This window comes from Ailuropoda melanoleuca, chromosome 2, assembly GCF_002007445.2.
Source record: "Ailuropoda melanoleuca isolate Jingjing chromosome 2, ASM200744v2, whole genome shotgun sequence".
NCBI lineage: Eukaryota > Metazoa > Chordata > Mammalia > Carnivora > Ursidae > Ailuropoda > Ailuropoda melanoleuca.
In genome coordinates, this window is record NC_048219.1 from 192245752 (window position 1) to 192271866 (window position 26115).

Below are 26115 nucleotides of genomic sequence, written 5' to 3' on the forward strand. Positions count from 1 at the left end.
GGGGTCCAACTGTGGACACCAACTCTACTCAACTCAAGGGCAGGCAGGGAGCCCCATCCCAGCGACCCGCAAGCGCCTGCGCCCTGCCGCGGCCCCGCCCTCTCCCAGGCTGGCATCCGGGGCTCGGGCAGGGGCGTGTCGGGGTAGAGGGGCGGGAGGCAGCGGAAAGGAAAGATGTCGTGGGAGGCTGGATAAGCGGGTAGGGAGGCGAGGGGGCGGGGGCGGAGCAAGGGGCGTGTCGGAACGAACGCGCTGTCACGTGACGTGCGTGGCGACGTGTCGGCCATCTTGTGTTGTTGAGGCTGAGGGCTGACTTGGGTTCTGAGAGACTCCCTGTCCCGGACCGCAGGTAACCAGCGACTCCGTCTCACTCCCCTGCCCGGCTCCGCTCCGCTCCGCGCCCTGGCTCTGCCGTCTCCCGCCGCCCCACACGGAGCCGCCCGGGCCTCCCGCCTGTGCTCGCGTCCTCGCTGCTCCGGCCCGACCCGGCCCAGCCGCATGGACACCCACAGGCCGCCCCGGCAGCGGCCGCGGCCGGCTCGGGCGTCAGGCGAGGGGACAGGTCAGGCGCGGGGCCGGAGGTAGCCTCCTCCCCGGCGGGGGGCACGCTGGGCCCGGGCGCGTCTCGGCCGCCTAGCCGGGGAGCCCCCTTCTCCAGGGCCCGTTGGCATCGCGGTGGGAGTCGAGGAAGGGAAGAAGCTGGTGGGGTGGGCAGTGTCAGGCCGATTTGTTCAGGGCCAGAGGGTTTGCCTTCTAACTGCTCCCCGGGCCGGCCACCCGCCAGCCTTGGGGTGGCCGGGGTAACAGCTGCTTCGGCCAGACAGCTGCTCCTGCCAGCCCTCTTCCCCACACCTGGCCTTCCGGAGCTGCACCTTTGCCTTCCTGACCAAGCATCTGCACTGGGGAGACTTTTTCTGTGGCGAAAGGACTGGGTCTGGACCAGGCCTGAGGCAAGGTGGAGCCATGATCTGAACCTGGGACCGAGGTTGGGAAAGTCGAGCCCGAGGCAGCTTTGGGACCCGAACATTCACGTCAGGTTGAAATGGGCATTAGCCTTTACGTGTCAGCAGTTTCCTATGAAGCACTTTGAATACTTCAGTTTTGTGACTGAAACATAAATCACATTTATGTTTTCGACCACAGAAGGGTGTATGAAAGAAGCAGCTTGTATGATCGTGTTTGGGAAGCAGTAACGTTGATTTGCATTTATGTAGCACTGTGTTTTGTTTTTTCCTTTCCCTGAAAGTCAAAGCACTTAAGCACACCTAGTTTTTCTGTAAGGAAGGTAAGTATTCCAATTAAATTTACAAGAAATTGAGGAGGGGGCCAGACGCTATGAACAGTTTCTTATCCAGTGTTAGGTATCTTGGATTATAGGCAGTTTGGATTCCCAGTGTTGTGTGCAGGGAAGATATTCTCTCCTGTAGTATTTCCTTTTTAGAATCTAATGGCTTCTTAGGTTTAAAACAGTTTTCCCTTGTCAGTCGTTTCTGTACATTAACTTTCACCCATCTAATATTTGTAGTTCTAGCCTTGCAGAGTTTGTTCATTTTGGTTAGAGCACATATGTGTTCTCTCATTCATTGATGATTTTATGTGTTTTACCGATTAGTGTACCAGATTTTGGAGTGTTCAAACTGGATGGAATATGTACTTTTCTGTTACATCAGATATTGACATCAGTAGAAGACACCAGGAAAAAAATTTAGAAGTTGCGTGTGTCTGGAAAAATGCCACACAATTCTTCCTTTACATTTAACACCAAGGAGTACACTGGTAATGGTAGTGATTTATTGGGAAAGAAAGGGCTTTACACCTTTTTTGTACTTGACAGAGCATTATAGAATTTTGAGACCGAGGAGGCAGAAGGGACTATGTACTTCCATTCATTTATTCATTCATTCACACATTCATTTATTTGACATCTTTTGAGACTCTATTACAATGTTGGGTGCTGGGAGCAAAACAGACCAAAAATTTCTTTCTCAGTGGGGCTCATTTCTACACAGATAAATAAAAGCTCAGGTAAAATATATAGTGTTGTGGTAAATGATGTGGAAAAAAAACGAGACAGGGAAATAGGATGATAGGGATTTGGGAGTTAATTTGGGGGGGGGGGAGGGTGTTTATTTTAAGTAGAGTGCCCTGGGAAGGCTGCATAGAGAAGCTTACGTTTGAGAAAGTACCTGACACCAGTAAAGGAGTAATTCCTGTAGCTATTTGGGGAAGGAATGCTCCAGGCTAGGGAAGCTAAGGCAAAGATCCTGAGGCAAAAACTGAAGTGGGAACAGGTCAGGTGCTGGGAAAAATATGGAGCTAGCTTAGCCAGAGAGGCGCAAGTGAGAGGGAGGCTAGTAGAACAAGTGTACCCTACTCATTGGTACTAAGATGAGAGAAGTTATTCAGTGACTTAGAAATTTTTTCCACACCTCTTGTGACTATTAGAAAGGGAGATCAGATTCTGGGGATTTGGGCGTATACTGGCCCAAATCCCCTTCCCTCCATATGACACACACTCACCCCATTTTGGAAAAATTCAGGCTGCTCATATAACATGTCTCAGGATATTGTCATGAAATATCTTTCTTAAATGTTTTTAAATGAGATGGATGATAAACTGCCTAAAAGATTTCTCAAAAGGAATTGCTTTCAAAGAAGGGGATCTTTGGAATACTTCTGAATATTTGAAAATTTAGGGAAAAGAATTTGCTTTGAAGTTTAGACACATTAAGAAATATAACCTGGAAGAATGATTGAATCAGCATATTGACTTACATTATTCTTAATCTGATTAGTAAGAATTAAGAATTTCTCTTAATTCTGTTCTGTCCAGCCTACTTTTAAATTTCTCAGGGTCTCTTCCACTAATTTATTTGTATGTCTTTTATAATATTTAACACGTGTTTGAGGTTTTTTTTTTTTTTTTAATTTCTCTGCTTTTACTTTTCATACTAGTTCTCCAATTCTTTGATACTTAATAGGCTTTTTTCTTTGGAAAAAATTTTTTTCTGATTTCCTTCCAGGTTATCTCCATATGCTTATTACTGAGCTTTCAAAAATGTTTTCTTTCATTTTAATTCACCTGAGGAATTTAATATCTTGGTTTTGAAATGCTTTTGCTGGTGAGTCAAGTTGCATATATGAAAAATAATTTGTCATAGCTTGCTTGAAACTCATGAGAAGAGAGGAATTACAACTTCAGGGTGTGAGTGGAGCTCCTTGTCTAAAAGGAGACATAGCAGTGATATGGATGAAGTGGTATTTTAACGAATTCCCTTTTTCCCTCTTGTTCCTTTGTTGAATTTTTGAAATGACATTTCCATATTCTGTCTTTGATGTCATATCAGCCCATTCATTCTCATGACTCTGCATTTTAATACTCCATTTTTTGTGTGTGTTTGTATGTTGACTTTCACACTGGAAGATGACACTACTGATAGTGATTGTTGTATGGGAGGACCTTTTGGGTGAAAAGATTATTATTGTCCCTTTTACCCTTGCCACTCTAAAAGATCTTTGATTTGTGCCATTTTCAAAGACTGACTTCATTTGTAGTTCTCCATTATCCCCTGCTGATTAAATTTTCAGTACTTTCTGTTTTATTCTATTTCTTATAGATTATAGTGGGACCAGTCTCATTAGGTTGAATCTACAGCCTATGTTGGTGTTAATCCGGGTATATTAGAGGCAAGTTAAATGTCCATTTTCCTTCAGCAGTTTGAATTGCCTTAACATTATTTGGTCATCATTGTAAAATTCTGAACCCAAACCTTTTTTTCCCCTTTTAACCCTCCTAGGATTTTACAGTGTTAAAGTTCTAGGATTTCCATTCATTTTTAATGTCCCGAAAAGTTACATATTTTTAAATATATAAGTAGATTTTTACTCCATAAGCAAGCTTACTTAGAGTCCTAATGTTTCTTGACCTGATTAGCATTTTTTCATTTTTTAATGCTCTCAGGTGACTGAGAAATACAGATTGATTAATTATACAGGAATGCAGAATGATATCTTTGTTGAATTGCCTACACACACACACACACACACACACACACACACACACACACATATACATATACATACATACATTTTTTTTTTTTTAAGTAAGCTCTGCGCCCAACTTGGGGCTTGAACTCATGACCCCAAGGTCAAGAGTTGTGTGCTCTACCAACTGAGCCAGCCAGGCACCCTGAATTGCCCATAATTTTTTGTGTGAGGTTGAGGGAGGAGATGGGGGAGGTTTGAAAAACAAAAGAATATTCCCTTAAGTGACCACAATTAAGTTTATAAAAATATTTTCAACGTATTTTATACCTACCTACTTCAAGTAATTAAAGTACACAATATTATATTTTCTTGTTAACCACGGAGTTTCATTAACTACAAAGAACTTGAACTTAATTTTTGCTTGTAATAGGAGATACTCCAGAGCTTATTCTCTTGAGTTAGGCCCAGAGAAGACTTTATTACCTAGTTCTCCCCTCTTTTCCTTCTGCCTGCCCTTATAAAAGTAGACTTAAGTGCATAAAGTTGATTGACCTTTTGGACATTATAATAACATGGCTACTTTTTTGCAAAATTAAATCAAAAGGCAGAAGTGGCTTACGTTGCTTTTTTGCTGTTAATAAAATTATCAACTTTAATTTGTAGTTGTTTTTTGACTCATAGCAGCATTCAAAGCATTATTTGATTTTAGCTGAGAAACCATTTGAAGCTACCGTGTTTCAGTCCACTCCTTGTCACTTGAAATATCAACATCCTGTGGATTTTTAAGGTGCTGTCTCAGTAGAGCCTTAAAAGAGGGTTGTGATTTTGCATCTGAAAGCACGCCAGGAGCTTTGCTCCTTGGGATTTTGGCAGTGATTATATTTCTTGGGGTCACTGATTACTCGCATAGGATACATCCTGTATTACTGTGTTGCTGGCTTTCACTTTTCTATCAGGTATGCTTAAAAATTAATACCATATCCCTGTAATGTGGTTTAGATTGAAAACCCTAAGTAATCACTTTCCTAAACCCTGTATTTCCTAAATGCTCATTTTTTAGCTTCATCCTAATCACTTAGAAGTTTTGTTAAAAACATGTATTTTTTAGTCCCACTTCAGAGCTACTGAGATAGACTCTTTAAATGTTAGGAAAGTGGAAGTTAGTTTATAAGCACACAATGTGATTCTAGTATTTTAACCTGGTTTGGAATCATTTTCTGTTAAAACTATTCATGAGAAGAAGGTATGTTTTTAAAGTTTCCTAAGAGGTTGATTATTGGGTCAATTATTTTAATACTTTTGTTATTTACAGTGTTAAAAGGACCTGAACAAAGTCTGCTCACATCTCCTGCTGTGAACCAGCAGAACTTTTGAACAGGTGAGTGTTGAAGGGAAGCACAGAGCTAAGAGCTAATGCAAACATAATTTTTGCACTTAAGGTTTCAGGGGTTTTTGTCATGTTTTTTTTCCTGAGGTTAGGTAGTGATAGAAAAATTTCTTATGAACCATAAGAATAATCATGCCCTTTCTGCATTGATACTGGTATGGTATTTGTGTCTTATACTCTTTTAATGATTTTCTGATGGCACGAAACAGGAAGAAGAATGATTTGGGGGCAGGAGTGAGGAGGTATCTTAAAGAACCCGAGGGCTGTTGGCTTTCATGAAGGACACCAACCAGAAACTGGGAAACATTCAGGAGCCAAGACAGTCCAGATAGTACTAACCTCCCTGCTGGCTAGTCAGTGTCCACTCTTGTCTCTTTTTAGCCTGCTTTATCTTTTCACAAGCTGGCCTTTTTCTGCTTTAATACGTGGGAAGAAAATCACCACCTTATTCCTGGAGCCACATATGAGCTCAGGCTCTAGTGCCACTAGCCAACTGGTTAGTAGCTCATTGTCCACGTTTTAAATTCTTGGGAGGGAAAATTTGATTGGTTGAAGTTTGTCCAGTTCTCTGTCATTGCTCCAATTAGTATGGCCATAGGGTTGGAGTCTAGAAATACAAACATAGTTGAAAGATCCCACTTCTGAGAGTGGGTGCAGGTCTCAGAGAAGGCGTAGTTTTGGCTCTTCTGGCAGAAACCCACAGAACCTTCTGTATGTTTTTCCTTTCCTAGAAAAATTTTCTGTAGATAGGTTGGCAGTTTCAGTTTATTTGTCCTGAAGAGTTAAAATAGATGCATATCTTTTGGTCAACGAGGCCCAGTAGTTCTCACCAAGCATCCTCGCTTGAACTTCCTAGTGCAACATTTTAACAAACGTTCTTGATTTAGGGAGTTCGGAGGAGTGTTTGCGATAAAGGTTCAGCAGATGAACGTAAGCAAGTGAGAGGTTTGATTTGTGGAGAAATTCATTGGTTACTTTTCATTTATTGCTTTTATAAATTTTAATTTCTGGGTGCTTTTTATAGTATTAAGCACCCTTGAGTATTAGGAAGCCATGGAGAATTTGAAGGTTGGGACTTACTATATGAGATCATACATTCACATTATTTGAATGGTAGCTGGGATTTTTTCACTGTTGAGAAAGAATCAATGAGATATAGTATAAACTTTTGTATTGACATGTTTTTGTATTCTAGAATTATTAGGTAATACTGAAGCAAGCTTTTTTTTTAATGGAGCATTTTGAAGCCCTGTTTATTTTTTTTTAATAGCTTGTATGTACTTGGTGACATCTAATTACTTAATTTATTTATGACTTAAATCTTGTTGGTATATTAGTATATTGAGATTTTTGATGCAAAGCCTAGGGATTCTAATAAAAGTTATGTATTGTAGAGCGATGTATCCAATGACAGGCCACAGATGTGACTTCCTATGATACTTTTTTTCAGCCAGGGTTCCTTTAGCAGATTGCAGCTAAATTCATTTTTAAGGTAGGATAGCCTTCTCTTATATTGTGTGTTTTCTTTAATCTGGATTTTGAGGTAAGGTATATTCAGCCTTACTGAGTTAAGGCTTTGTGAAGTTTAAAAAGATTTCCGCATAATCTGTGTAAAACTTCCACAGGCTCTGGGGATCCCTCTCTGGAAAACATTGGCTTGTGATGAGATTATCAAATGACATGGTAATGTTTATGGCATTGTGATTTTTCCTAGAATAGTTTACTGGTTGCTGATTTTGTTCTTCTTTCGCCAAAAGGTGGGAAAATAGAAATGTTTACATGTTGTTCATAAGCTTTTCTTATGGCAGTTATAGCTTTTCTTCTTATAGTGATATCATGGCCAGTATGTTCTTTGGGAACAGAGCTCCTTTTATTCAAGTTGTCCTGGGCCTGGAGGAAGTCTTGGGAACTCTGGTCTCTTCCGTATTGGTTCTTTGGTTGCAGTTACTGACAGGAATTGGCAGAGGTGCTGTCCTGGTACTTGCTAATTGGTAAATCATGGCTCAGGCCTTGAAGACATATTTATATCCAGGGGCTATCACGATTAGCTCCTTGAGAATTGAGATGGTATCACCCAAACCATGGTCAGTTGAGGGACTGGATGTGAAGCCATCCTGCAACATCAGTGGGTCAGAGAGCCTTGATTTATATTTTGGAACCTGACACACTTCTTGAGTCTTTTAAACTATTTATACCATTGTTTTGTTTATTTAAAGATTTTATTTATTTATTTGACAGAGAGAGAGAGAGAGAGACAGAGCGCGTGTGCACAAGCAGGAAGAGTGGCAGACAGGGAGAAGCTGGCTCCCTGCTGAGCATGAGGCGTTATGTGAGACTTGATCCTATGACCCTTGGATTGTGACCTGAGCTCAAGGCAGATGCTTAACCGATTGAGCCACCCAGGCCACCATTATTGATGAAGTTTCTGATAGTGTGTTAGGAGAATCTATTCTCCCTACCTAGAGGGCTTACTGTATTGCTTAATTGAGTGATGCAGAGGGGTAGAAATTGAAGGATAGTGGAACAGAGTAGGAGATTGGGAAAAGGAGAAAAAGTGACTTCCACAAAATGAATTCCTCTGAAACTTGCAAGGAAATGGAGAAACAAGAAAAAGGTAATCAAGCAGTATTGAGCACTGTATCATTATGTCATGAAAAGTTTGTGGCGTTTTAAAACAGTGAAATGGGGGCATCTGGGTGGCCCATTTGGTTAAGCGTCTGCGTTTGGCTCAGGTCATGATCCCAGGGTCCTGGGATCGAGCCCTGCGTTGGGCTCCCTGCTCAGCGGAAAGCCTGCTTCTCCCTCTCCCACTCCCCCTGCTTGTGTTCCCTCACTTGCTGTCTCTCTGTGTCAAATAAATAAATAAATAAAATCTTAAAAAAATAAAGCAGTGAAATATAGGTTTAATTTTTTGTTATTACTTGTAACTTTAGGTAAATAAGTTAACCTCTTGTAGCCTGATTTTCCTTACCTGTATAGTATATCCCATAGTGGTTGTGGGAATTAAAAATCTAAAATGCCTCGTGTAATGCCTGGTACCCAGTAAATGGGCTCTCAGTAGATGGTAGCTTTTATGATTGTTATTGCTATGTAAATAGGTACATTTTGATTATAAAATTTCATCTTAAAATCTGAATGGAGACATCAGTGAATTTTGTTTGTAAGTCTTTTTTGTTTTGTTCTCAAGCCAACAAATATTTGAATAGCTGCTTTGTGATGAGTCCTGGGCTAGCTATACTGGTGAGCAAAACACACAGGGACCTATCTTCACAGGGCTTATAGCCTAGTGGCAGAGTCAATCAAACAAATCATATAAGTAAATTTCAAAATGTGAAAAGTCTTCTGTGCTTGGAAAAGAGATATTTTTAAGACCTAGATACTTTTTAAGTAATTGTTGCATTTTGGATCTTGGCGTTCTTGTCAGTGATATTTTATGCCCCTTGATAATGCTTTTCAGGGTATGTATGTTCTAAGTTAATTTATGTATTTCTTTTGTTTGTCATTTTTTTCTTTTTCTCTGAGATACACATTCTCAACTTTGTGATCTTAGGACTCCTTTATCCTTTTAAAAGTTAAAGGACCCCAAAGAGCTTTTGACTTTAGTTCTGCGTGTCTGTATTATATTGAGAAATTTAAAATGATTTCATTTAAAAATACTGATAATCTCATTACATGTTAACATAAACATATTTTAAATGAAAAACACGCATTTTCTAAAATATTTTTTAAAAATTTGGTGAAAAGAGTGGCATCGTTTTACCTTCTTGTAAATTGCTTTTACGTCTTTATGGAAGGCAGCTGGATTCTCATATCTGCTTCTCCATTCAATCAGTTGCTGTTTATTACTTCGGTTGAAATATATGAAGGTCATTCATCCTCACAGAGATATGTATGTAGTTGGAAAAGGGAGAAGTATTTTAAGAGCTTTTTCAAATAATTGCAGATACTCTTTGTACACCAAAATTCAGCACGTAGTAGTTTTTAAAGGTTAGTTGTAATGTGAAATTTGAATTTTATCAGTGCACTTTTAATATTTTGTTACATTAAAATCCATTGATCTATCTCCCACCTTAAATGAATATTTTATATAAACAGTATCAAAAATTGCATTCATATAACTCATTACCCATCAGGAAAGCCGTTAATTATTGGGGAAGTCTTAAGTACTGGAAAACCCATCAAACTTGGTGGTGAATAGTTTTCCAAAATTCTGATTTTGCTTGAAAGCTCAAATTTTATTATTGGCAACAAGTACTGACAATTTTTGTTTTTTGTTTTGTTTTTGAAGTGACAGTGGCAATTCATTCGTTTTTGAAAAAATGTCTGCTAAATACCCAGGTCTGTGTGTTAGTTACTGTTTCACTGCTTTGCATGATCAGTGCAGTGCCAACACTGAAAAGTGCAAATAATATCTTAGTATTGTTATGATAAAAGTTTCTGACATCATGGATATCTTGAAAGAGTTTCAGAAGACCCTGCTTTGAATTGCTACTCTGGGGAGTGGAACAGTTTTCAATGTTCTATTTACATATGGTAGATAGGGTTTTTTGTTTTTGTTTTTGTTTGTTTTTTAAAGCATTAAAAAAATAAGTAATGAAAAAAATAAAATAAATAAGTAATGGTTTGAAATAGAAACTGCAATAAACATATCATTGAGGTCATTTTAGATTTCAGAGAGCTTTTAGTGCTGGATAGATGTGGATTTGTTCATAAGTTGTGATTAGTTATAAAATACTTGTCTCTAATAGTCTTATAAAATCAATCTTCTATGTCAGCGCTGTCTAACAATTTTCTGCTGTGATGGAAATGTTCTATAAATCTGTATCATCAGATACTTGTAGCCATTAGCTGCTTATGACTGTTGAGCACCTGAAATGTGGTTGGTGTGATTGAGGAACAAATTGCATTTTTTTAAGTCCAAAAAACTTTTTGAGTTATTATGACTCAAATTCCCTTATTTTTATAGTAGTCTTTTTTTCAATATTAGTCTTTATTTTATTTTTAAATATTTAGGGATGCCTGGGTGGTCAGTTGGTTAAGCATTTGCCTTTGGCTCAGGTTATGATCTCAGGGTCCTGGGATGGAGTCCCACATCAGGCTCCTTGCTCAGCAGGGAGCCTGCTTCTCCCTCTTTCTCTGCCGTTCCCCCTTGCTTGTCCCCCAACCCTCTCTTTCTGACAAATAAAATCTTTTCAAAAAATTACTTTTTTTTTTTTGAGAGACGGAGAGAGTGCGAGGAAGGGCAGAGGGAGGAGGAGAGAGAGAATCCCAAGCAGGCTCCACCCCCAGTGTGGAGTCCAATCCAGAGCTCGATCCCACAACCCCAAGATCACCACCTGAGCTGAAATCCAAGATTTGGATGCTCAACCAACTGAGCCACCCAGGTGCTCCTAGTTATTTATTTTTAAGAACAGTTTTAGATTTACAAAAAAACTGAGTAGTACAGAGATCTCCCATATATACTACACCCAGTTTTCCGTATTATTAACATATCATATTACTGTGGTATTTTGTTACAGTTAATGAATCTGTACTGTTACATCATTATTAGCTAAAGTCCATAGTTTATTCAGATTTCCTTAGTTTTACTTAGTGTGTTTTTCTGTTGTAGGATCCATCTGGGATACTGCATTACATTTAGTCACGTATCCATAGGGTCCTCTTGGCTGTGATAATTTCTCAGACTTCCCTGTTTTTGTTTTTGTTTTTATTATGTTAGTCACCATACAGTACATCCCTGGTTTTTGATGTAAAGTTCAATGATTCATTAGTTGCGTATAACACCCAGTGCACCATGCAATACGTGCCCTCCTTACTACCCATCACCAGCCTATCCCATTCCCCCACCCTCCTCCCCTCTGAAGCCCTCAGTTTGTTTCTCAGAGTCCATAGTCTCTCATGCTTCATTCTCCTTCTGATTACCCCCCTTCTTTATCCCTTTCTTCCCCTACCGATCTTCCTAGTTCTTATGTTCCATAGATGAGAGAAATCATATGATAATTGTCTTTCTCTGCTTGACTTATTTCACTTAGCATTATCTCCTCCAGTGCCGTCCATGTTGCAGCAAATGTTGAGAACTCGTTCTTTTTGATAGCTGAGTAATATTCCATTGTATATATGGACCACATCTTCTTAATCCAGTCATCTGTTGAAGGGCATCTCAGCTCCTTCCACGATTTAGCTATTGTGGACAATGCTGCTATGAACATTGGGGTGCATCTGGCCCTCCCTCTTCACTACGTCCCTGTTTTTAATAGTCTTGAGGCATTAATGGTTAAGTGTGTTTGTGGAGTGCCTCTCTGTTGGAATTTAGATGTTTTTCTCATGATTAGAATGGGGTTAAGGGTTTTGGGGCGGAAGACCACAGAGGTAAAGTGCCATTTTCATTACATTATTTTAAGAGAACGACTATCAGTGTGATTTATCACTGTTAATGTTACCTTGATATCTGGTTGACTTTGATTCCTTGTCAGGTTTGTCCACTGTAAAGTCACTCTTCTCCCCCTTGAGGACCTGAATTAAAGTTTATTGAATTTTACTTCATATAGCCATATGTGGCTAAAGGATGCTATATAAGATAGCACAGTTCTAGACAATGTTTTATTCAAAACTTTATGTAACATTTATTTTTTTAAAGATTTTATTTTTAAGTAATCTCTACACCCATGTGGGGCTTGCATTCACAACCCCGGGATCAAGTGTTGTGTGTTCCACTGACTGAGCCAGCCAGGCGCCCCTAACGTTTATTTTAATCAGTTTAAAGAAAGATGATTTAACATAAAAGAAACAAAATGTTAGGCTTGGAATGCATAACTGTTTGAGAGAGGCAGTCTATTTTTAGTAAGCTTAGTCTTTTTTAAATTCACCTTTTTTTTGAAGTATAATTTATATAGAATAAAGTGCCTTCATTTAAAGTACCTCATTAAATGTACATTTTGATGAGTTTTGATAAATGTATATACCTGTATAACCATCACCACAATTAAGATACGTAACATTTTTATCACCCGTAGAAGTTTCCTTCTTTTTGTGGTCGTTTTCCCTCCCCCACTACTGAGTCTATTTTCTGTGACTGTAGATTAATTTTGCTTCTTCTAGGATTTTATACAAATGGAATTATTCAGTATGTATTCTTTTTGGGTCTGGCTTCTTTTACTCAGCGTAATGTGTGATTCATTCATGTTTCTGCATGTATCAGTAATTAGTTTTATATTGCTGAGAATATTGGGTATGACTATTAAAGTATTTATCCATTCATCTGTGGCTAAACGTTTGGGTTGTTTTTGCCTTGGGGCTGTTAGGAATAAAGCTGAACTTAGTTTCATGGCATGGGTAGTGATTGAAGTTGTGGTGAATTACAGTGCTTATCACAACACTAAATTAGGAATTCAAATTTCTTTTAGGGTGAGGAGAAAAGTCAGCAGAGCATCTATAATTTTTTTGAAGATGTACCATAAAAAGGGTAATTAAGAGAAATAAATAGTATTTTGCAAGGTTTCATATATAATGTGTGGTCAGATAGATGCAGATAATTCTTTGATTTTTGATGATATTCTGGGAAAAAAAGTTCTTCGTTCCTTTTCCTAGGGTTAACTGTATAATAATAAAATGGATAATTGAAGTCAAATTTTGCTTCATGAAGTTTTGTCATCAGTAATTATGTTTAACAGATCTTATTTTCAAAATTATTAAAAAATGTTTGCAAGTTGGGGCACCTGGGTGCCTCAGTTAGTTAAGCATTTGATTTCGGCTCAGATCTTGGGGGCCTGGAATCAGGCAGGGTGTTGGGCTCTTTGCTCAGTGGGGAGTTTGCTTGTCCCTCTTCCTCTCCCCCTGCTTGTGCTCTCTTTCTCTCAAATAGATAAAATCTTTTTTAGTAACTGCTACACCCAACGCGAGATTTGAATTCACAACCCTGAGATCAAGAGTTGCATACTTCACTGACTGAGCCAGTCAGGCGCCCCCTTAAAATTGCTTTTTAAACTGAGTTAATGTTCAAAAAAATACTAACTTTTGGGGCGCCTGGGTGGCTCAGTCAGTTAAGCGTCTGCTTTCATCTCGGGTCACGATCCAAGGTCCTGGGGTCGAGCCCCGTATCAGGCTTTCTGCTCAATGGGGAGCCTGCTTCTCCCTCTCCCTCTGCCTCTTTCTCTCACATAAATAAAGTCTTTAAAATATTAACTTTTTAAAAAAATTTTTATTTGAGAGAGAGAGAACGTGCATGAACAGAGGGGGGGAAACAGAAGGAGAGGGAGAGGGGAGGGCTCCATCCTAGTACACTGGGATCATACATGACCTGAGCCGAAGGCAGACGATTAACCAACTGAGCCATCCAGGTGCCCCATTATTAACTTCCTATGACATTTATGTTGGGATTGTAAATGTATTTCATACAAACCAGGCAAACATTTTTTGAGAATGTTTTGAGAATTAAGATCGTTTGTCATAAAAGTAATTGAAGAATGTTGCAAATTATGAAAGCAGGGATAAAATCATTAATCTCACCTCACTAATATTTCTTCATTTCTATCTTCTCTTTGTGTTTTAATGACATATGAGTAATTATACTCTTGTGTGCAAACCTCATTGTACCTGTATTCTGTTGAGTGAATGTGCTGCTTTTATAAGATTGTTTCCTGTCTTTATAAAGACAAGTGATGTGGTGTTTGTGATTCTCCCTTCATGGTTCCTTTTCATTGTTTTACTTAGCTTTTTTCTGAAGTTTGGAAAAAAGTGCGTTCTAGACCAACGTATTTTAGCCTAGTGACTGAATCTTGCTTCATTTAATTTAATTTAATTAATTTTTTAAAGTAATCTCTACCCCATTATGGGACTCGAACTTATGACCCCGACATCAACAGTTGCATGCTCCAGGCACCTGGGTGGCTGAGTCAGTTAAGCATCTGACTCTTGATATTGGCTCAGATCTTGATTGCAAGGCTGTGAATTTGGGCCCTTTGTTGGGCTCTGTGCTGGGCATGGAGCCTACTTTAAAAAAAAAGAAAAATAGGGGCGCCTGGGTAGATCAGTTGGTTGGGCAGACGACTCTTGATTTTGCCTTGTATTTAATCTCAGGGTCGTGAATTCAAGCCCCATGTTGGGGCTTTAAAAAAAAAAAAAGAGTTGCATGCCCTACCCAGTGAGCCAGCCAGGTGCCCCCTATTTTAACCTTTTTCAAATTGAGGTATAAGATATAGTAAATAGGTGCACAAATCTGAAGTGTGTACCTGGAAAAGTTTCATATATGTATACATTTCTGTAATCACCAGTTAGATCAAGATAGTGAACATTTCCAGCACCCCAGAAGGTTCCTTCTTCGTCACTAGTTCTGTTTCCCTGATGAGCGTATTTCTGACATGTGTCACCTTTTGATTACTTTATTAACATTGTATCACAGGAATCACACAATGTACGTTCTTTGGTGGCTGGCTTCTTTTGCTGACATGTCTGCAGAGATCCATGCGATATTGTTGTATCAGTAGTTGGTTTTTTTTTTTTTAATTGCTGAGTGTTTTCGTTTTATGAACAGTTTAACTTTTTATTTTGAAATAACTTCAAATTTACAGAAAAGCTGCCAAAAATTATTAAGATTTTTTGTGTGTTCTTGTAGTTCAGTCACTGGTTTTTAACATTTTCTGTATTTACTTTATCATTCATTCCTTTCTTTGCATGTATGTATATATGTAATTCTTAACATAATTTATAATATATAACATTTTATATAAGTTTTTGTTTCATTTGAGAGTATGATATAAACCTCATGCTTCTTTTCCCTTAAACATTTCAGTGGTTTTTTTTGTTGTTGTTGTTTGTTTTTGTTTTTTTTTGGGGGGGAAGGGTCAGAGAGGGGGAGAGAGAGGGAGCCTGATGTGGTACTTGATCCCACGACCCTGAGATCATGACCTGAGCTGAAATCAAGAGTCAGATGCTTAACGACTGAGCCACCCAGGAGCCCTGACGGTTGTTTCTTTAATGTTTCTTAGAGCATAATTTTTGTTGGTTCAAGATGAAATTAAGAATCATGTAGGCACCTGGTCTTTGTATCTCTATGTCTCCCTTAATCTGGGAGGATTTCTTCAGGTTTTTTTTTGTTTTGTTTTGTTTTGTTTTTGACTCTTATGACACTGATATTTTGGAGAGTATAGTTGATTGATTTTGTGTCTGTCAGTTCGGGTTTATCTGATGTTTTTTTCAGGATGAGCTTCAGTTTATGCATTATTGTCAGGAATGTAACAAATACTGCTGTATTCTTCTCAGTGCATCACATCAGGAGGCACGTGGTGTTCATTTGTCTCAGTTTTCATGATATTACCTAACTTAGTAACAGCCAGATGGAAGAGACGCATAGGGCAAGGTATGTGGGAATGGGTGCAGAGCTTCCGTGCTCTCTCTGGCATACCATCCTCTCCTTGAAGCTCCCCTACAATTTGTTTATTCATTCATATGTTGATGATCATTTGTGGTGATGAACATAGTAGCCAAATCTCAGTTTTTGGTAATTTTGAATAAAGCTACTATGAATATCTTATCTTTGTCTTTTGGTTAAAATTTCCCTTGAAAATTTCCCTTGAAAAATACCTAGCAGTGCATTATGGGATCATGGGGTAGGCATGTATTTACATTTGATAGATATTGCCAAACTGTTTTCTGAAGTGGTTGAACTAATTTGCACTAATGGAGTTATTAATCTTGTGTTATCTTAATCCAGATCTGCCTAAGGTAAAAATAGCTTGCTGCTGCAATGGGGACAGAACTATTCATTTATTTGGGACTGTGTGCGTGAGGATGCTAGAAGGGTAGCTCTTTTTCTGCCCTTGGAAAATGGAGGTAAGGAAGTGTGGGGGCAGATTCAGGTTCCTAGGTGTTCATTCTGGTAGTCTTTATCAGACTATGTATGGTACTGCTTGGACTTCATCCCAGATTTGCCATAGTTTTTTGGGGGCTAAATTTTGCATATCCAGGAGATAGAGATTTGCAGCAGTGGAAAATTTTTATGAGAAAGATCAGGAGGTTTTAAAGGAGTATATGTTTTGAAATGTTAGTAGTCAGGTTGTCATGACTTCTAGAAGTAGTATCAGGGAATACTTTCAGAGTTCAACTGTCAGCTGCTGTGCCGGATTCTGATTCTGCTTTGGCTTCTCCTTGCTGTGTTTCTCCAGTTAGGACTTAAACTACATAGATCTGTAGCTCCTTCATGTTAGTTGTGATTGTGTGTGCCGAGAAGTTGTCTGGCTTCTTGACACTGTGCCAGGTTGTGAGAAAATGGTAGACTTAAGAGCTTGAGAGGCCAAGGTCTCCCTTTTCTTTGTTACAAACCCCCAGCAATAAAGAGCTGGGTGGATTTCTTCTCTCTCCTCTTAAACATGCACACAGAGTGATAGATGAGGTCCCAAAGAGGAGCTGAAGAACCCAGGAAAACTAGAAAAATACATAGAGAAAAAGGAAAATAATTATACTAGTAATCAGAGATAAAAATACTTGCTAGTGGGGGGTAATTTAACACAGTTGTTAAGATGTTGACAAGTAGGTCAGGTTATATCACATTCATTGCCAAGTACAGGATGCAGTTTATCAAAGGAGACCAATTTCCTGGTTTTAATCACAAAGGGAATATATTAGTTGAATTCACTTATAAAGAATTTTGAGTAATGGACGAGGCCTGAAAGAGTGGTAATGTAGGAATATTTTGTCAGCTATTTTTAAGTCAACTCTCAAATATTTGAGGGTAGACCTATGTCTGAGGTCCTTATCCCAGAATTGGAGTAGCCAAAGGAGAGAAAAGGTCAGAGGAGGGAGGTGAGAGCCTTACCTTCTGTTCTGTCATAGTTGCTTTTGGCATGAGAAAGATATGCTAATAGGGTGGTCTCTGAACTAACAATATTTTGCATGCATTCTATCAGAAGCACTTTATACCATGATATCCACTTTATGTCCTTTTCTGACTCCTCCTCAAAGGTTTGGGTGCTTCTATATTTCAGAGATGCTAGGACCAGGACTGGTTCTCAGAATTCTTGAGGCCTGCTAACTCCATTGTGTCACGTATTACTGTCATCACTGGTCATGAGATAAATGAAAGTCCATCTGGTTATTCATCATTTTTGTTGTCTCATATTCATAACCACTGAGTTTTTTTCCTCCCGTTGACCCAGTCTCATGGTTTCATTCCTTTCGAAGAACTTTCATTGAAGTTTCTGAAGTACCATTTTTGTGCGTTAAACCTTTTCAAATGTTAAACTGTTCATAGGATGCATTGTTAAGGTAACTGAAGCCCATCCTGCCTTCATTAATTTGTCTTTTCTTTAGCCCTCTGAGGTTGCCAGTACATTTCCCTGCATGGTGGTAGCTGTGTCGGTAGGCAGAATCAGGAACTTTATTCTCTTCCATTCATGGTCTGTTCTATTCCTTTGCTAGGGTGACCATTCAGCCTGGTTTACTCCTGTTGTCTCTATGTAATTATTAATACCCTGCTTGCACACACATTTTCTTGTGTGTATGTACATGAACTGTACTCCTAATGTGGGGCTTGAACTCACAACCCTGACATGAAGAGTCCCACACTCAACTGACTGAGCCAGCTAGGCGCCTCCCCTCACCACATTTCTGTAACTATTCTTCAGGTCACCAATGACTTCATTGTGGAAGCCAATGAAGACTTTTCAGTCTTTGTCTTTTTTTTGATTTCAGTGTTTGAAACTTTTGAACTCTTCCATAGAAAAAAAATTGTGCCAGTATTATCTTTGTTGTATACACAAATTAAAGCTTACTAGGAAGAGAATTATCTATAATTCTACCATTCAGAAGTAAATACTAACATTCTTGGGGCATACTTATATATATACCCACTAAGAATGTATTTTAGAATGTGTTGAATGTTACCATATTCTTTGTACTCTATAACTTGCCTTGAACACTTAATACGTTGTTGACATCTTTTTTTTTTTTTTAAAGATTTTATTTATTTATTTGACAGAGATAGAGACAGCCCACGAAAGAGGGAACACAAGCAGGGGGAGTGGGAGAGGAAGAAGCAGGTCATAGCGGAGGAGCCTGATGTGGGGCTCGATCCCACAATGCCGGGATCACGCCCTGAGCCGAAGGCAGATGCTTAACCGCTGTGCCACCCAGGCGCCCCAATTGTTGTTGACATCTTTTTATGTCAGTGAATGTAGTTATTATTTGTTATTATCACCTCTCTCTTTATAGGTATGTAGGTCTGCTTCCACAATATCTGCTGAATTTCTAACACCCCTCCTTTTAGCTCTTGCTAATTCATTCTCCTCCTGGCATCTTGAATGATCTTCCTGAAGTGTCAGTTTCATCCTATACATTTTCTTGCCCTAATCTTTTTATAGCCTTTCATTGCCCTTGGGATATAAAGTACAAAGTCTTCTATGATATGGCCACTAATTTACCAGTCTTCACTTTAGTTTTTAGCTTTATTGAACAAATGGATAATCTCCCCAAAGATCCTGGCTTGCTCTTCTATCTGTTACAGATTCAGTGAATGTGGAGAAAGTGAGAGTCCATGATAGGGTGAAAGGTAGTGCTAGAGATCTCCAGTTGTGTGGTCTTTCTCTTCTTGCCAGTATTCTCCTGCATTGTGATTGCTGGGCTTTGCTCTTGTCCCTTGAGCTTGTCCCTGCTTGACTTCTGCTTTGGGGTAGTTTCATTCAATTTTTGGTTGTAGTTATGTAGATTTACTTCCAAATCTGTTTTCTCATTCCCATCCTGATTCTGTAGTGGAGTTCAAGGTCTGTATTAATGGTCTTTTGGAGTGTTTCCTCAGGTGCATTCATTTTGACCAAAACCATGAGTGTCTTTCCTCCCAAATTTTATTTTTCTATTTTCTTTTTACTTTCAAGCTTTATATACAGATTGAAAAAGTACTCCATCTCAGTGCTGAATCCTGTAGGTTCCATTCCATTTCGCATCCTCTGTTTAGATTTTCCTTTCCGTAGGGACCAGTGCTGCTTCTGTTGAGGAAATTGAGTAGATCCTTGGTTTTATGCATGCCGTTGTAAGGAAGGAGGGCAAGGCATCCTTCCAGGGCAAAGGAATGGCATGAACAGAAGCACAGAAGGAGAATGCAGTGGAGAGTAGAAAGTTTTCATTTGGCCTTGAGTTTGGAGGTGATGAGCAGTAGGAGATTGAATCGAGGAGGTAGGGGTTAGATTGGTGGGGACCTGAAATACCAGGAGTTTTGCTATACAGGGTAGGTTTAATTGACCATTTCATAGACGGGTAGGCATGACCAGAGTGGTGCTTTAGGAAGATTGATCATGTTGGTTGTGAGTAGTTAGAGGGTGATTCAGGGAATCAAATTAGAAATTTTATTGTATTAATCCAAACATGAGTTACCAGAGTTTAACTGTAATGAAAGGAGAGTGCAAGAGGAGTCTTACAGGAGGAACTGACCAAATTTGAGACAAAATGACAGGCTATAGGGAAGCAGGGAGGAAGGAGTTGCAGATGATTCTGTGCTTTTGAGTCTGGCTGACTACTGAACTGTGAGAACAGTGGTACCTTGATCAGTTGTTGAGGTAGATATCTAGGAGGAGCAGGCAGCTGGAAATGCCATCTGGGTCATGGGAGAAAAAATCAAATCTGTAATTCACAGCAGGGCCTGGGGTGGGGGAGCGGGGCTTCCCAGGGAGATGTCTGGAAATTTGTAGGAGAATTTTTCATTGCTCTTGTTATAATGACACCCCCAATCCCCGTGTGTTCCTTGTTACCTTGTGATTTCTTTTTCTTTTTTAATTTTTTTTTACAGTACTATACATGTATTTATTGAAAAAAATTCCACAAATAAGTGGGCCTGCATAGTTCAAACCCATGTTGTTGAAGAGTCAGGTGTATATGTAAAAAATCTGAAAGAATCTAGTTAAACTATTAGTCTCAAGGGATAAATCATTAGCCTCTACAAATAAACTACTAAAATCCAAAAGAATCTACAGGTAAATAGAGAATGAATAAAGCTGAGTATAATTAAATCTTACACAGCAATGAAAATGAATGTGTTACTACACACAACTACTGAAGTGAATCTCACAGAAAGTGAAGAATACACTGGAAAGAATACATACTGGAGTCCTCCGTTTATACATTCAGAAACAGGCAAATTAGTCTCTAATGTTAAAACTGTCATTAGTGGGTACCTTTAGAGAGGAAGGAGGGAGTAATTTAGAAAGGACTGGAAGGGAGTTCAGGAGAGTTTCTTGAGTCTGTAATATTTTTTACCTCTTGATCAGGGTGATAGTTATAGGTGACCCACAGGTGTGTTCACTTTGTGAAAATTCACTGAGCCACATGCTTTTCATTTGTGCACTTTAACATATATATGTCATACCTTAAGTTTCAAAAACATTTATAATTTTTTCTAATCCTACTCTACTGCTTAAAACATTTTAATGGCTACCCGTAGCCTAAAAGTAAAATCTAACCTGTTAGGCATGGCATATGATATGGCTCCTACCTTTAACTTACTCCTTACCTCTGTCCATCCCACATATACACTTTATATTCTTATTTATTTATTTGAGAGAGAGAGTAACCGACGAGCGGGGTAAGGGGCAGAGGGAGAAGCAGGCTTTCCACTGAGCAGGTAGCCAGACGCGGGACTTAATCCCAGGACTCTGGGATCATGACCTGAGCCGAAGGCAGATGCTTAACTGACTGAACCAGCCAGGTGCCTCATATACACTTTATATTCCACTTTACCAAATTATTTACAGGCCCAGTATGTACTGTGCTGTTTCAAACCTTCACGTCTTTTTTTTTTTTTTTTAAAGATTTTTTATATTTTACTGTTTTTTAGCAATCTCCACACCCCATGTAGGACTTGAACTCACCACTCCGAGATCAAGAGTCTCGCACTCCCACCAACTAAGCCAGCCAGGCACCCCCCAAACCTTTGAATAGTGTTTCCACCGCTTGAAATTCTCTCCCTCTTTATACCTCACCCACACTCACCACATCCTGCCCCTGCGATTTCCACCCGACTTGGATATTAGCTCCTCCAAGACCCTTCCCCTTTCTTTCCTTCTTTTCTTTCTTTTCTTTTTCTTTTCTTTTTCTTTTCTTTTTCTTTTCTTTTTCTTTTCTTTTTCTTTTCTTTTTCTTTTCTTTTCTTTTCTTTTCTTTCTTTCTTTCTTTCTTTCTTTCTTTCTTTCTTTCTTTCTTATTTTATTTATTTATTTGACAGAGACAGCGAGAGAGGGAACACAAGCAGGGAAGTGGGAGAGGAAGAAGCAGGCTCCTAGCGGAGGAGCCTGATGTGGGGCTTGATCCCAGAATGCTGGGATCACGCCCTAAGCCGAAGGCAGACGCTTAACGACTGCGCCACCCAGGCGCCCCAAGACCCTTCCTATTTCTGTTCCCCAAAGTTAACCGCTCACTTTTCTATACTCATGTGCGATAATAGATCACAATCAACTTAGATTATTGTTTATATGTCTGTCCATCCTCTATTATATTAGAACAATTCAAGCACAAGGTCTATATTTTCAGGTTGCCGATGCCTAGCACTAGGCTTGGTATGTGGAAGCCACTTGATAAATTTCACCATTACATATATATCCTTATAAATTAAGACAGTAAAGCCATCTAGGAGGAAGCCTAAGTGTTATAATTTTCCCCATAGTACAAGCCACAGCAATGAGCACACAACAGTTACACAACAGTGATGGTTTAGTTAGTAGAACCTGTGCCAAAACTCAGTTCCATAGACAAAATACACTCTTCAAACCATATGCTCACCTAAGATAAGGTACTTATGTCCTACCAGAAGTGTAAAAGTCATCTTTCTTTTATACACACACATTTCCAGAGTTTTGAGCTAAAGAAACCAATTAAGATCACCTTGTCAAAAGCTTTAGGAAAGAACCTACGTTGTACCCAGAGAAATTAAGTGGCTTGCTCAAGGTCAAGGCTAAGGCCAGAAGGGCCAAGACTAAGACTCAGATCCCCTGGCTTCTCGTTTAATGCTTTCTCACAATCCGTGCAGCCTCCGTTTTGTGCTATGTGATTTCTCAAAGTAAGTGGTGCAATTGCTCTACTATGTTGTTGTTGGTTGTTTTTTTTTTTGTTTTTTTTTTGCTCTTCTGCTTTAGATTAACATGGTTAGTATCCTCATTTCCAAGATTTTTTAAGAATTTCATTTCAAAATTTGGCTTCAACACATGAATACTAAAAGTACCAACAAGTTCAACCAAGAAAACACCATTTCCAGTTCCATTGTCAAGTACTGAAGCAACCAGTGGAATCTTGTGTTTTTGCATCTGCCTTATTAGCCAATTCATACTCTCTTCTCCACACCAGATTTCTCCTGTATCTCCATATTCTTGAAAAGTTTGCAGCTCTCTCTCAAAGACAGCATCCCAGTGCTCTCAGGTCCCCAGCGCCGACGGGCGAAGCCATCCTCTCTGGAACTGCCCCTTTGGCACCACTCTGCTGCCCCAGTGCTGCCCCCACTATTGCCGCCACCCATTCCCGAGTTCATCCCACTCCAGGCCCCGGAGGGCCGTTGGGGCTGCCATAAAGACGAGGCACGGGCCTACCCTGTGATTTAGTAGGCAGAGTTCTACCCTAAGTACTGATAGAGAATACCATCGTAGATTAAAAAAAGGTTCAAGACAATATCTAAACAGAGTTTATAGTTAAATAAACCATGGGTATGCTGAGGGAAGTCAGAAAAGAAAATTTTGGGGGAATGGCAACTAAATAGGAAGGAAATGAAGATAGGAAAACAATACCAGTACAGTGTTGGTCATGGAGGGAAAAGGAGAGTTTCAAGACAAGGGGCAATCTAGAAAAGGCAGAAGAGCACAGCATCCAGAGTCTGGTTCAAATCCTGACTTGCTGTAAAAATTCAGGGCTGTTTTCTAATGGTTACAAGTCTCCTGGGGCTTTGAGTTGACAACCTTTAGCTCAAGGGGTAACCTGTGCATTTCAGAACCTCCTTGCATCCTTAGAAAGGGCAATTGAGAAATAGGCCCAGTTTCCATTCTGACATTTATAATTTGGAGGTATTGGGTAAGACAATCTCTCTAGTACATATATAAACACATTAGAACTGGGGTCATTTAAATGGATGTGGATGTGGAAGGAGCAGTCTGAGGTGGGGAATTCAGAATTATAGATTACGGGACTGTACGCCTTTGAATGAGATTTCTTCAACAGTCATGACTCTTAGATTTCCTGTTTTATTTAATTCATAAAAGAACGAGAACACCATTCTGAGTAATATAGGTCTCTTTAGTGGATAATTGAATCACTTAGATTATTATTCTTAGGTTCTTAAGAGTTCTTCAGAAATTTTTACATTAGCAAGTAATCTTCTTATGGAAACCATGTTATAAATGGTAGTTAAGTTCCAGCTCAGGGCATTAAAAAAAAATAGCTTTTAATGTTTGTGTAGTATGGTAGGTAGTTTGGCACTACCTGAAAGGTTTGTAGGTGGAATGGTAAACAGGACCGGAATGGGATTTCTTTGCTTGTTCCTTAGATGCTGCCTAAGTCTAAGGCTTCTGTAATTCAAGACTGCTCCCTGCAGTTGGGAAGGTTAGGCATTACACAGCTCTAGGGACTCCATTTGCATCCTTTGTGGTATAGTGCCCATGGAGTTTTGTGCTTCCATGACCTGTGTGGCCTTAAGGTAGTAATTTAAAGGGGGAAAATTTTTTATTTTATTATTATTATTTTTTAAGATTTTATTTATTTATTTGACAGAGAGAGAGACAGCCAGCGAGAGAGGGAACACAAGCAGGGGGAGGGAGAGGAAGAAGCAGGCTCCTAGCTGAGGAGCCCAATGCGGGGCTCGATGCCAGAACGCTGGGATCATGCCCTGGGCCAAAGGCAGACGCTTAACGACTGAGCCACCCAGGCACCCCAAAAGGGGGAAATTTTTTTTTAATTTTAAAATTTTATTAAAATTTTATTAAAGTGATTTTAATATTTTCACAGCTATCAAATAATTCAGTTTTTAAAAAAATTTTTAAAAGATTTTATTTATTAGAATTTTTTTTTTTTTTTTTTTTAAAGGTTTTATTTATTTATTTGACAGAGATGGAGACAGCCAGCTAGAGAGGGAACACAAGCAGGGGGAGTGGGAGAGGAAGAAGCAGGCTCATAGTGGAAGAGCCTGATGTGGGGGCTCGATCCCATAACGCCGGGATCACGCCCTGAGCTGAAGGCAGAAGCTTAACCACAGTGCCACCCAGGCGCCCCTATTTATTAGAATTTGTGAGAGAGTGAGCACCAGTGTGAGAGAGAGAGGGGAAGCTTCAGAGGGAGAGGGAGCCTGATGCGGGGCTCAGTCTCAGGATCCTGAAATCATGACCTGAGCCGAAGGCAGCGGCTTAACCAACTGAGCCACCCAGGCACCCCCAAATAATTCAGTTTTTAATGAAGAGTCATTTGCCTTATCAATTCAGTCTGATTCAAATCTTGACTTGCTTTATAAATTCAAAGCTGTTTTCCAGTGGTCGAAGTCCCACAGGGGTTTGAGCATAAAACATTTGGCTGGGTAGGGTTTAAAATGGTAGTAAAAACACTCCTTCAAGATGTTTTGTATTACAATAAAGTCTTGTAGTTGATGTAATCTCTGCAGGTCTTTGTTATACACTTTTTAAAAGCACACTGAATTGATTTATGCCAAATATGGTCACAAGGCTGATTTGTAAGCAGAATACCTGTAAGGATTTACAGTGGGCACCTTACTTGGGGTCTGAATATCACTACCTTGGCAAGTCATTTCATTTGGAATGTACCATAATTTAATTGAATCTTACATGAATCAGTTGTGAGAGTCTTTATTTTATATTACTGAAGAAGAAATCATACTGAGAAGTAAGCTTTGCCACAGAGCTTTTCAAGTATTTAAAATTTTTATTTTACATTTTCTTCCCATCAGTTGTCTAAAATGGGTCTTTTATTTTACATTTTTAGATTCAAAAAACATTGTTTAATTATTTTTTTAAGTAATCTCTACACCCAACAGGCTTGAACTCATGATCAAGATCAAGAGTTGCATGCTCTTTTTTCTTTTTTCTTTTTTTTTTTAAGATTTTATTTATGGGGCGCCTGGGTGGCACAGTGGTTAAGTAAGTGTCTGCCTTCGGCTCAGGGCGTGATCCCGGTGTTACGGGATCGAGTCCCACATCAGGCTCCTCCGCTATGAGCCTGCTTCTTCCTCTCCCACTCCCCCTGCTTGTGTTCCCTCTCTCGCTGGCTGTCTCTATCTCTGTCAAATAAATAAATAAAATCTTTAAAAAAATTTTTTTATTTATGAGAACTAGAGAGAGCGAGCTGAGAGCGCATGTGTGCAAACACGCATGCATGTGGGCAAGCATGAGTGAGCAAGCACGAGCTGGGGGAGCAGAGGGAGAGGGAGAAGCCGACTTCCCACTGAGCATAGAGCCTTACTCTGGGCTGATCCCATGACTCTGAGATCATGACCTGAGCTGAAGTCAGATGCCACCCAGGTGCTCCAAGAGTTGCGTGCTCTCTGAGCCAACCAGGTGCCCATTATTTTACATTTTTAAAAAAGTTCTTTTAAACTTACTTAGCAAATAAGTCTAATAAATTTTTATTATATGGTATGTTTTGTATATATGTTAAAGAGAAAATAGAAGTGAAATGGTTAAGGTATTCCTCAAATTTCTGCGTATTATGTCTGACTCTTCTAAATAATGAAAAATTTAGGATTATGGAACTTTCCTTCCTCCCCTCTCCCCACCAATGTA

General features: G+C 39.4%; 1 protein-coding gene across 5 annotated transcripts in view; it reads left to right on the forward strand.

The window, feature by feature from the left end:
* Window positions 1–237: 237 nt before the first annotated feature.
* GIGYF2 (GRB10 interacting GYF protein 2) overlaps window positions 238–26115 on the forward strand; it is a 141116-nt gene continuing 115238 nt past the window's right edge. For 4 of the 5 annotated variants that reach the window (XM_002917967.4, XM_011223348.3, XM_019798294.2 and 1 more), the window contains exons 1-2: window positions 238–349; window positions 5300–5365. The gene's annotated coding sequence lies outside the window, so the exon portion shown is untranslated. Of the gene's footprint in view, window positions 350–3617; window positions 3688–5299; window positions 5366–26115 lie in introns of those variants that run through there. The other variant, XM_034655403.1, reaches the window with a different exon arrangement.